The sequence below is a fragment of the Octopus bimaculoides genome, chromosome 6 (genome assembly GCF_001194135.2).
Source record: "Octopus bimaculoides isolate UCB-OBI-ISO-001 chromosome 6, ASM119413v2, whole genome shotgun sequence".
Classification (NCBI taxonomy): domain Eukaryota; kingdom Metazoa; phylum Mollusca; class Cephalopoda; order Octopoda; family Octopodidae; genus Octopus; species Octopus bimaculoides.
In genome coordinates, this window is record NC_068986.1 from 62891897 (window position 1) to 62903520 (window position 11624).

At 40.0% G+C, this 11624-nt stretch overlaps 1 long non-coding RNA gene across 1 annotated transcript in view; it reads left to right on the forward strand.

The window, feature by feature from the left end:
* LOC128248040 (uncharacterized) overlaps window positions 1-3962 on the forward strand; it is a 13148-nt gene extending 9186 nt beyond the window's left edge. Inside the window, exon 2 of the long non-coding RNA XR_008264314.1 lies at window positions 3518-3962. This is a non-coding gene — a long non-coding RNA (uncharacterized LOC128248040). The remainder of the gene's footprint in view (window positions 1-3517) is intronic.
* The last annotated feature ends 7662 nt before the right edge of the window (window positions 3963-11624 follow it).

Sequence of the window (11624 nt, forward strand, 5' to 3'; positions counted from 1 at the left end):
CTAGCTAAATCGACTACATCCTCGCCAGAAATAGGGAAAGAGGGCGGCTTATAAATGCCAAAACCTTCCCTGGCGAAGAATGTACCCCTCAATACAGGTTAGTAGTTAGCGACTTCAGGATCAAGGCAAAATGGATGCCCAGAAGTAGACCAGCTTGGAGGAGAAGGGTTTGGAAGCTTAAAGATCCTGCAAATGGACAAAGATTTAGAGACATATTACTCAAAACATTTGACGAAATAGAAGGGGATATAGCATCACACAACGTAGAAGACAATTGGAGGTTTCTACAGGACAACCTGCTGAGAGACACCAACCAGATCTGTGGCTGGTGTAAAGTCCCCTCTCGACCCAAAGTAACATGGTGGTGGAACAATTTGGTTGACAGGGCTATTAGACAAAAGATACAGGCTTTGAAGGACTGGAAGAACGGAGGTAGCAGAGAATTGTATCAGACTGCCAGAAGGGAAGCTAGGAGACAGGTTTACTTAGCCAGAGGGGAAGCAGATAAGAAAAGATTTGCCAATGTTCTGCGCCATGAGGACCAAAGACTTGAAGTATTTTGTGTTGCAAGACAGTGTGTGAGAGAGAATCATGATGTCATAGGTGAGAAATGTGTCCACTTGGATGATGGCTCACTTGCACTAAACATGGCTGCAAAGAGAGAGGTCTAGATATGCCACTATGAAAGGCTGCTCAATAAAGAGAATGAATGGGAGAAAGAGAGTCTGCCGCATATCGACCCAACAGAGGGACCAGCCATCCTAATTGACAGTACCTTAGTAGATAAAGCGATCAAGAGTATGAAGACAGGGAAAGCCCCTGGCCCATCAGGAAGCACTGCAGAGATGCTCAAAATATCTGGCAGTGTCAGCTATAGCCTAATGACCTGCATAGTTAATCAGGTGATACACGAAGGCGTTATACACAATGACTGGTGTAGCAGCACCATAGTCAACTGCTACAAAGGTAAAGGTGACGCTCTAGACACAAACAATTACAGAGGTATCAAGTTGTTGGACCAGGTGATGAAGGTCACGGAGAGGGTCATAGCCCAACAAATTAGGGAGAGAGTCAGTTTAGATGAGATGCAGTTTGGGTTCGTTCCAGGAAAAAGCACCACTGATGCTATATTTCTGGTAAGACAGCTGCAGGAGAAATACCTAGCCAAAGATGAACCTCTGTACCTGGCTTTTGTTGACATGGAGAAATTCCTTGACAGGGTCCCCCGCTCCCTTATGTGGTGGTCAGTGAGGAAACTAGGGATAGAAGAATGGTTAGTGAGAGCTGTGTGAGCCATGTACAGAGACGCTGTCAGTAAGGTGAGGGTTGGCAATGAGTACAACAAAGAATTCCAGGTGGAGGTAGGGGTCCACCAAGGTTCTGTCCTCAGCCCCCTCCTATTTATCATAGTCCTCCAGGCTATAACAGAGGAATTCAAGACAGGATGCCCCTGGGAGCTCCTCTATGCTGATGACCTTGCACTAATTGCTGAATCATTATCAGAACTAGAGAAGTTTCAGGTGTGGAAGCAAGGACTGGAATCGAAGGGCCTTAGAGTCAACCTAGCTAAAACCAAACTCCTAATAAGTAGGAAGGTAGACAAAACACAGACCCTTCCAGGTAGATGACTCCTGCTCGATCTGTAGAAAACTAGCAAGATACTTTTTGTATGTGGCAAATGCTCAGGAGCAATAAACACTGAGAATGTGCAGAAAACAACCTTTACCACACTCCAGGTGAAAAACTAGAAGTAGTTGATAGCTTCCACTGTCTAGGTGACCAAGTTTGTAACGGAAGAGGGTGCACTGAAAGTGTAGCTGCTAGAATAAGAATAGCCTGGGCAAAGTTTAGAGAGCTCTTACCTCTGCTGGTGACAAAGGCCTTTCAGAGTAAAAGGCAGACTGTATGACGCATGCGTACGAACAGCCATGCTACATGGCAGTGAAACATGGGCTGTGACTGCTGAGGACATGCGTAAGCTTGCAAGAAACGAAGCCAGTATGCTCCAATGTATGTGTAAGGTAAGTGTGCATACTTGACAGAGTGTAAGTACCTTGAGAGAAAAGTTAGACCTAAGAAGCATAAGTTGTGGTGTACAAGAGAGACGATTGTACTGGTATGGATATGTGGCAAGAATGGATAAGGATAGCTGTGTGAAAAAGTGCCACACCCTAGCAGTCGAGGGAACCTGTGGAAGAGGTAGACCCAGGATGAGGTGGTGAAGCCCGACCTTCAAACTTTAGGCCTCACTGAGGCAATGACCAGTGACCGGGACCTTTGAAAATATGCAATACGTGAGAAGACCCAGCAAGGCAAGTGAGAATATAATCTATGATCTCTGCCAGAAGTGTAGCCAGCTCACTAATCCATATCTTTACTCCATTGGACACTAAAAATCCTGCTTGCGAAGACCTGTTGAGGCAAGTGATTTTGGAATTTGAAATTTGAAATCTGAAATTGAAATCGAACTGAATTTGATGACTGGCACCCATGCCAACATCTCCTTCATTGGACACTAAACTCTGCTTGCAAAGACCTGTTGGGGCAAGTGGAATCGTAATTGAACCATACTTGATGACTGACACCACACCAGTGGAGCACTAACAGCACTGTCGCGTGTGTTCATTGCCAGAGCAGCTGTCTGGCTTCTGTGCTAGTGGCCTGTAAATAGCACCATTTGAGCGTAATCATTACCAGCGTTGCCTTCTAGCACTTGTGCTGGTGGTATGTTAGAAAATCATTTGAGCGAGGTCGTTGCCAGTACCGCTGGACTGGCTCCCGTGCAGGTGGCATGTAAAAAACACCTTTTTGAGCGTGGCCGTTGCCAGTACTGTGTGACTGGCCCTCGTGCCGGTGGCACGTAAAAGCACCCATTACACTCTTGGAGTGGTTGGCATTTGGAAGGGCATCCAGCTGTAGAAACTCTACCAGATCAGATTGGAGCCTGGTGCAGCCTTCTGGCTTGCCAGTCCTCAGTCAAATCGTCCAACCCATGTTAGCAAGGAAAGCAGACCTTAAACGATGATGATGATGATGATACATGTATATATATAGAAATATGAAAATAATATTTTTTGTCTGCATAAAGGCAGATTCGTATTCTCTAAGTTTCGTTAAACGCACTCATTCCTGTAAACACTACTATCTTGTAGCTTAAACATTATTTGCAGACCTAATTATCAGCCTATTACCTCCCTTTAATCTTCCCTAACCTAAGTAGCTTACACATATCCAACCCACATTATAAATAAGTAAAATACATGTCTTACACAACCCTACCCCAACACACATTATCAACAAATAACTAATACACCAAAGCTACTTTCTACGCTAGCCTACCTTCTCCCTATAATTCTTTCCTGTTGAGAACTACCAACTCTTTTACACATTAATTTCCTCCTCTATCTTTTTCTTTACCTTTTCATTGCCCTCCTCAGGCATAAATATTATTCCGATACTTTGTATTTATGTGCTTAATCACACTCTTACTAGATATAAATTTTACCCTCATTTTCAGCTTCCTCTGCAAATATACAAATTACCCACAACCTATAAGTTAGTGACACTTAGCTCCTATTAACCACACTGGCTATCCATAATTAAGGATAACTCCCTCAGATTACACCACCGGTCAACAAGCTAAACACGCAGACATGTGGAAGTCATGCTAATAACTAACTACGAGACTTCAGATTCAACCATCCTCTATTCTTCAACTATCTCACAACGAACTTAATGAACTTTGAACACAACTAAAATGTAAGACTTTCAAATCATTGGACTTTTTTTTTTCTGATTTCTCCGTCTATCTTTCGCTCTATTCCCCTCTTTGTCTATCTCTGCCTTCTTCGTTCTGATGATGTCTACCATTTGGTACACAGAAACAGCTGTAAACCTCCTCTTACTCTCACCTTGCTTAATTAATTAAATAATGGCTTTTTAGCACAACAGATACACTTTTATTTGTTGTTTTTCCTCCATTTTCTTATAATCTATATATACATTAAACCACAGTTTACCTCTTAAATTACCTGCTGCTGTATACCTTATACCAAGGACCATACTTACTGAGGTGATTACCAGAAGTGCCTCCGGATACTTCTATTTCTTAGTGGGCTTAATACCTCTAACTTATACCTTACATGTATATACAGCCTTGGCCAAAAGTATTAGGCCACCCCAATGTTTTGGGGTTCTGCTATCTCAGTGTTAATGAAACCCGTGCACATGGTAGATTATAGTATATTTCACAATATACATTAGTTTTAATATCTGGTTGACCCTCCTTTAGCATCAATTACCGGTTTTATACTGTACTGTACATATGCAACCAATTATGAGTAAGACCAACGTCCAAAATTAACTTGTTTCCTTGATTATTTCAGCGTTTTATGCTAAAATACATTGTAGATACAATTAATAAACAGTAAAATGCCTAAAACAAGGGAGTTGAGTGAGTGTAAGCAAGGTCAAATCGTAGCTCATCATGAAGATGGAATGTCTCAAAGGCAAATTGCTCAGAAGATGAAATGTTCTTGATGTGTGGTGCAAACGACTCTCAAGCACTTCAGAGAGACAAAAGATGTGAAGACAATACAAAGAACAAGCAGAAAAAAGTTACATCACCTCATGATGACAGATCCATTATCTGTTAGTCACTCAGAAACAGAAGGAAAACATTGTTGGAGCTCTGTGCAGACTTCAACAAGGTGAGTACTTTACAAATATCAACCAGAACCATTAGAAGACTTGTAGAGTACGGTCTGAAAGGGTGTAAAGCTAGGAAGAAACCATGGGTTTTTGAAGCGAATATGGAAAAACGTCTTCAATGGGCCAAAAGCTACACAAATTGGACCAGTGAGCAATGGTCAATAGTCATATGGTCTGATGAAAGTAACTATGAGGTAATCAACATATAAACTTTATGTAACTGGTTTGTTGCTCAAAATATATATAAAAAAGTATCCAACATAAAACTGATATTATTTTTCAGGTTTTTAGTACATCTGGTGTAACTTTTGTGCATCGCAGAGTTGTGGAAATATTTAAGGCTGAATGTCTGGTACCAACCATAAAATATGGGAGTGGTTCTATCATAATGTGGACCTGCATGTCTGCCACAGGACCCGGAGAAATGTTTCTATGTCAGGGAATGATAAATTCAGCTACCTATGTTCCTATGTTATCAGGAACAGCCTTGGTCATAAAGCACTGAGTACTCATGAATGGTTTGAGACACAGGATATTGTTCCCATGGACTGGCCAACTCAAAGTCCCGATCTAAATCCGATTGAACACCTATGGGGAAATCTATATATATATAAATTTAGTAAATGGAGTAAAACGTTGCCGGTGCCCCTGGGCTGGCTCTTGTGCAGGTGACACATGAGGTTTTTTTCGAGCGAGATCGTTGCCGGTGCCCCTGGATTGGCTCATGTGCGGGCGACACATGAAATCTTTCAAGCGGGATCATTGCCAGTGCCCCTGAAACAGCAAATGCCAGCGAGTTTAGGTGAGAGCTAAACTTCTGCATTTCACAGCATCGGAATACTTCACAGCATACACAGGCGTACTGATATATATATTATATACTATAAAAATTTATGATTTATATGTATTTATATATTTTTACATTATATTATATACATATGTGAGTGCACCTATGTATGCTGTGAAGTATTCCGATGTTGTAAAATATACTGAGTGATTAAGAACACTGACCTTTGAAATTTGTCCTCTCTTTCTTTGTTTTATATATATATATACATACACAACAAGCTTCTTTCAGTTTCAGTCTACAAAATCCACTCAAAAGGCTTTGGTTGGCCCGAGGCTATAGTAGAAAACACTTGCCCAAGGTACCACATAGTTGGACTAAACCCAGAACCATGTGGTTAGGAAGTGAGCTTCTTACCACACAGCCACGCCTGTGCCTATATATATATGTGTGTGCGTGTGTGTGTAATATACACATGTATATATATATATATATATATATATATATATATATATATATATATATATATATATATATATATATATATGTATGTATGTCATCATCATCATCATTTAACATGCACTCTCCATGCTGACATGGGTTAGACAGTTTGACTGGAATTGATAAACCAGAGAGCTGCATCAGATTCCAGTCTGATTTGGCATGGTTTCTATGGATGGACACCCTTCCTAATGCCAACCACTTCAAGAGTCTAATGGAGAGCTTTTATGTGACACTGTCACGAGTGCCATTTACATGACACCAGCAATGACCACGTCAATTCACAGGTGCCCTTTACATGGTACTTGCAATGACCACGATTACAATTCATGAGCGCCATTTACATGGCACCATCAACGACCATGACTACAATTCATGGGTACCATTTATATGGCACCATCAATGACTAGAACTACAATTCATGGATGTCATTTACAAGGCACCAACAATGGCCTGACTCCAATTTCTTGGGCACCATTTATATGGCACTGGCAATGGGCATGACTACAATTTCACAGGTGCTGTTTACATGACACCACCATGACCACAACTACAATTTCACTTTGCCTGATGAATTTTCAAATTACACTCTATTAGCACAAAGCTGAAAGCAAGCAAATGAATAAGGGATTTAGCAAAATTTTGCGGTTAATTCTAGATTGTCCGATTTCCGGTTTAGTAATACAAATTACTTTACTGTTGCATATCCGTTAATCGTCGCATTTTATTTATTTTATTCAAGTTTATCACCATTAATTCATTCTCTCTAAATTTGTCTACCATAGTATACAAATGCAGAAGTTTAGCTCTCACCTAAACTCGCTGGCATTTGCTGTTTCATTAAATTCTATTTCCCAGAATCCCCAAAATATTTTTCACTTCTGTCTCACAATTTCAGCATTTGCTGTTTCATTCAATTATGTTACCGAAAATCCCAAAGAATATTCTCCTCATGATGTATTTACTGCCTGTCCACCTAACTTGGACCCCTCATTCTCTCTCTCTTCGATTTTACCACCCAGTTCGCCAACTCTCCGCCCCTCCCCCACCCTACTCTATATAAACCAGCTCAATGCTCTGCTTCCCATACACGATTTCCAATTCCTTTGCTGATAGAATACGAAATTCAGAAGATGAACAGATAAGAATTTTATCCTTTCAACCCCGTTAATGTACTCCTGTTACTGCATAGATCATAACCCTATCCCCCCCTTTCATTCTTTATTATCTATCTATTTCTTTACCATGTAAACATAGTTCCCATAGCTTCGTCTTCCTTGTTGTTTGTCTTAAGTTCATGCATATCCATTAATCGTCACATTTTATTTATTTTATTCAAGTTTATCATCGTTAATTCATTCTCTCTAAATTTGTCTACTATAGTATACAAGTGCAGAAGATGCTCTCACCTAAACTTGCTGGCTCGCGGTACTACCGCCCTCCCACCCCCTCCATCTGCACCGGAAGTTCCTATCCTCTGTTATCCTTGGTTGTCTCCCGTGAACACTTCTAAGGGCCAAATGCCATCTCCACCCCACCCCAGGGTTTATCAATCGTATAGCACATAAAAATGGTGTAGTATATGCAGGATATAGGCTATTGTTTGTTTATGAATTCTGCCAATGCAAGCTTTCTTTTCAGGTACATGACACTGCTGTCCCTCATCCCAGGGTCTCACAGGCCCACACCTCCCACACCCTCAGAGTTGGCACACTCAACGTCGGCACACTGAAAGATAGTTCTGGTGAGATTGTTGAGAAGCTTGAACGGAGACGTACTGCATCCAAGAAGTAAGGTGGAGAGGAGGTACAAGATTTTCTGGGCAGGGAACACTGACGGGGTCAGGGGCGTGGGTATACTTCTTGCGGAGAAATGGGTTGATAAGGTAATCGAGGTAATCAGAGTATGTGACAGAGTATTTAAGATTAGATTAGTGCTTCACCATAGGTTAGCTATCGTTATCTCAGCCTATGCCCCTCAACCGGGGCTACCGGATGGGCAGAAAGACCATTTTTATGACGCCCTATTGCAGACTACTGCGTTGACGAATGACAGGGACCTTCTCTTTGTGGCTGGTGATTTCAATGGACATGTTGGACAACATACAGGGGGCTTCCATGGCGTACATGGAAGCTATGGCTTTGGTTCCCACAATGAGGGAACCAGACTGTTGGAGTTCTGTGATGCAAATGACTTTATGGTTTGCAATACCAACTACAGGAAACCTGCCTGTCACCTAGTCACCTACCATTCCAGCAGACACACTAGACAAATTGACTACATCCTCACCAGAAATAGGGAAAGAGGGCGGCTTATAAATGACAAAATCTTCCCAGGCAAAGAATGTACCCCTCAACAGATTAGTAGTTAGCGACTTCGGGATCAGAGCTAAATGCATGCCCAGAAGTAGACCAGCTTGGAGGAGAAGGGTCTTGAAGCTTAAAGATCCTGCAAATGGACAGAGATTTAGATACGTGTTACTCGAAGCCTTCGACGAAATAGAAGGGGATATAACATCACATAATGTGGAAGACAACTTGAGGTTTCTACGGGACAACCTGCTGAGAGCCACTGACCAGATCTGTGGATGGTGCAAAGTCCCCTCTTGACCCAAAGTAACGTGGTGGTGGAACAATGTGGTTGACATATATATGAGGTAAATCCAATTATTCATCTCAACCATGTGCATATTTGATCAAGATGATATTGCAGTAAATATCAGGATTGGAGTGAATAAATAAATATATATGCAGACATAATTAAGGGTAAAATCAATTGATACGTGTGGATATATATATATGTATATGTATATATATATATTCACGCCTAACCCTTTTGACCGGTTAGTGGCTATCCAACCGTAGCTAAGCCTAGATAGTTTAAAACAATAGATGTCCAATTAGATGCGAGGACTTTGCAGTAAAAATTACCACCACCCCGCAAAAAAAATACCAGCATGATTCTAAACACCCACTACTAGCAGGACCCTATCTTCTCCATACGAAAAAATAACAGAGTACCTCATCACAATTTTAAAAAGTTGACATATTGTTGTTATTATTGTTATTATTATATCAACAACTCAAGAAATAAATTCTACATAGACCCCTCCACCACATACAGAACTGACACGCACATACCCCACAGATTTAGCATATAAACAGCTTTCCAAAGGCAACGAAAAACGTTCATACCAGGGATCATGTATATATGGGAGTATTTATATATACATATATGTATGTATGTATGTACGTGTGGGGGAATATATACATATATATGTGTCTGTTCCCCTCACATATGGTAACAGTGACTGTTGACTATTTTGGTATGCATGTACAGCCATCTGTGTATGTGCATCTGAGCACACATATATGTACTCATGTGTTTATGTCTTTGTATCCATGTATATCTGTACATGGTAATGTATACATACATATGCATGTATATATGAGTTTTTATGACTCTTTATATGGTTTTTTATATACTTTTTGTATGTTTTTATATGCCTTATATTTTTATATTTTTATTTTTTATTCTTATTTTTATTTTATATTTGTAAGTAAATTTTGCAAAATTCATGAATTGAATTTTGTAAATCTCTGAAGAGGCCTAGTGATTCATGCATGTACCCCCATTACTTCATTTTCATCTACTAATTACTCCAGTGTACTGGAGTTATATAGATAGAATGGGGCTTGCCAACACTAGGCCGAAACAGCTGTAAGATTTTGTCCCTTCTCCAATTGCTAGATGTCCATTAAATTTGAAATCTTAATTGTTGATATGACATGGTACGTTATAAGTGTCTGTATATTGTCTTTTTTGTCATTTTGGTTATAAAATAAACAGATTAATCAACGGAATACAGTGTCTGCAAGTTGATGAGTACCTCATATTCCCCTCCATTTTCTTATTGCTATATAAATTTAGGGTTAAAAAAAACCCATTTATCCATACCCACTTATTGCACTTGGTATAACACTAGTGTAATAATAATTGGGTACCCTCCCAACAGTATATTGGCTATATATTATCCCTTAGTGGGTTGGATCTTCAACCCCTAACTCTCTTGGCGTATATATATTTGTATATATATATGAATGTATTTGTATGGGTATGTATATATATATTTATATTTATGAATTTCTGGTATATTCTACTGATGACAATAATGTAATTTGTATTACTAAACCAGAAATTGATGATCTACAATTAACCTCAAAATTTTACTAAATTTCTTTTATTCATTTGCTCGCTTTCAGCCTTGTGCTAATGGAGCATAATTTGAAGTGGTTTTTAGAGTTTTTTTGACGTCTATCTCTGATGTGTAGGTGCTATTTCTTAGTGCCCTTAATTATAATTGTATCTATATAATCATATATTTATATTAATGTTTTTATTACATACTGGCCACTGATAAGTTCATTAATTGATTTTATCCCTAATTGTGTTTTTGTATGTGTGTGTATGTATGTATGTATGTATGTATGTATGTATGTATGTATGTATGTATGTATGTATATATATATATATATATATATATATATATATATATATATATATATATATATATATATTGGGACCAGCTACTGAAACAAATTCCATCACATTCCAGGGAGAAAAATTAGGAGTAGTTGATGGTTTCCTTTACCTAGGGGACCAAGTCAGTAGTCGTGGTGGATGCTCTGAGAGCATAGCTTCTAGAATAAGAATAGCCTGGACAAAGCTGAGAGAGCTCCTTCTTCTGCTGGTAACAAAGGGCCTCTTGCTCAGAGTGAAAGTTAGACTGTATGATGTATGTGTGTGAACAGCCATGCTACACAGCAGTAAAACATGGGCTATGACTGCTGAGGACATGTGTAGGCTTGAAAGAATTAAAGCTAGTATGCTCCGTTGGATGTGTAATGTAAGTGAGCACACAAAACAGAATGTAAGCGTCCTGAGAGAAAAGTTGGACCTAAGAAGCATCAGATGTGGTGTGCAAGAGAGATGACTGTGCTGGTATGATCATGTGTTGCATATGGAGGAGGACAGCTGTTTGAAGAAGCATCACACCCTAACAGTGGAGGGAACCTATGGGAGAGGTAGACCCAGGAAGACATGGGATGAGGTGGTGAAGCACAACCTTTTAATGTTGGGCCTCACAGAGGCAATGACAACTGACCGAGACCTTTGGAGATATGCTGTGCTTGACAAGATCTGGCAAGCCAAGTGAGATTGTAGTTGTCGCTTAAAACCTTCAATTGTCAGGCAATATGCTGTGCTTGAGAAGACTTGTTGAGTCAAGTGAAATTGTAGTCATGACTGATGCCAGTGCCACCTGACTGGCTCTCATGCCGGTGGCATGTAAAAAGCACCATTCAAGTGTGGTCAATGCTAGTGCTGCCTGACTGGCGCCCATGCCATTGTCATGTAAAAAGTACCCACTGAACTTTCGGAGTGGTTGGCATTAGGAAAGGCATCCAGCTGTAGAAACCTTGCCAGATCAGATTGGAGCCTGGTGCCTTAATCAAACTGTCCAGCCCATGCCAGCATGGAAAGCAGACGTTAAACAATGATATATATATATATATATATATATATATATATATATAGAGAGAGAGAGAGAGAGAGAGAGAGAGAGAGA